Here is an 849-nt window from a genome sequence, read left to right as displayed (position 1 = left end):
GATTTTTGTGGTTTTCGTCTTTGTTTATTACTAACGTTATAAAAAAAATTTTAATGTATCATATAGATGTAATTTTTGACGATGAATCCGAATTTATTATTCTTTTGTTCCAGAAAAACTTTTCACAAATGTTACAGATGTTCAAAGTTTGATAATTTCCAGGATTTTCAGCCAATGAGAAAACAGCACGTTTGCTACCTCTTTCATCATCGGGAGAGGAGTGGGGGTGGTATCGGCATGTCAAAACATTAAACTAGCTACATTAAACGGTGAAAAACATGAAAACGTTTGCAAGCAGATTAAATATTTAAAAGCTACGAACAAACCAACAGGTGTTACTAGAAATAACAGTGAAAACATTGTTTAAAACACAAAAAAATTCAAGAACGAAAGTTTGCAATACACTCTAGGATTTTTAAAATAAACTATCTTTGTTGAGTGTGAGTCCCATCTCTTATGAAAACAAACAATTATAGAATAAGTGGTGGTTACACTCTATGTGCGCATGCGCAGCATCTTTGGCTACTATCGAAACAGACTTTTTCGCCACGGTAAAATGAAATTCACCCTTGGTACAGAGTAAAGTTCCTTCTGTTGCTTTAAATAAAATAACATATTTACCTGTAAATTTTTCGGGTGGCCAGCTTTTTCCGGGTTCTAAGAGTAAAAAAAATAAAACATCACATAGTTATGCTGCTTTCAAATTTTGGCACAAGGCCAGCAGTTTCGGGGGAGGGGTTAAGTCGATTACATCTACTCCAGTGATCAACTGCTACTTATTTCATCGATCCCGTGAGGGTGAAATGCAAAGTCGACCTCGGCGGAATTTGAACTCAGAACGTAGCGGCA

This window comes from Octopus bimaculoides, chromosome 23 (genome assembly GCF_001194135.2).
Source record: "Octopus bimaculoides isolate UCB-OBI-ISO-001 chromosome 23, ASM119413v2, whole genome shotgun sequence".
In the NCBI taxonomy this organism is placed as follows: domain Eukaryota; kingdom Metazoa; phylum Mollusca; class Cephalopoda; order Octopoda; family Octopodidae; genus Octopus; species Octopus bimaculoides.
This window is presented reverse-complemented; position numbering follows the sequence as displayed.